Source organism: Penaeus chinensis, chromosome 41 (assembly GCF_019202785.1).
Source record: "Penaeus chinensis breed Huanghai No. 1 chromosome 41, ASM1920278v2, whole genome shotgun sequence".
NCBI lineage: Eukaryota > Metazoa > Arthropoda > Malacostraca > Decapoda > Penaeidae > Penaeus > Penaeus chinensis.
Genome location: NC_061859.1, coordinates 6241975 through 6242414, shown reverse-complemented (window position 1 = coordinate 6242414; position 440 = coordinate 6241975). Strand labels below are relative to the sequence as shown.

The 440-nt window shown below is 35.7% G+C and overlaps 1 protein-coding gene across 1 annotated transcript in view; it reads left to right on the top strand.

Annotated features, from left to right (window-relative positions):
* The first annotated feature begins 300 nt into the window (after nt 1-300).
* Nucleotides 301-440, top strand: part of LOC125047741 (calcium/calmodulin-dependent protein kinase kinase 1-like) — a 23650-nt gene continuing 23510 nt past the window's right edge. Inside the window, exon 1 of the mRNA XM_047646153.1 lies at nt 301-374. The gene's annotated coding sequence lies outside the window, so the exon portion shown is untranslated. The remainder of the gene's footprint in view (nt 375-440) is intronic.

The following is a 440-nucleotide window of genomic DNA, read 5'->3' as shown; positions in this document are numbered from 1 at the left end:
TTATTGCAATTATGATTATTACTAACAGTAGTAACAATTGTAATCACCACCGCCATCATCATCATCATCATCATCATCATCATCATCATCATCATCATCATCATCATCACCACCACCATCATCATCATCATCATCATCATCATCATCATCATCATCATCATCATCATCATCATCATCATCATTATTAGCACTGATGACCTCAAATTTACCCGTGTTTCCAGATGATCTCTAGTAATCGCCCACGCAGCCCTCATTACCGGTTACTTCAATAAGTTTGACTTAATTACACGACTAACTTTTTTTTTTTCTCTCTTTTTCAGGGCTCTTACGGCATCGTCAAGTTAGCCTACAATGAAGAGGACGATACCCATTATGTAAGTGTCTTTCGTTTTCTTTCTTTCTGTCTTTCGTTTTTTTAGTGTTTCTCTTTATTTTTCTTT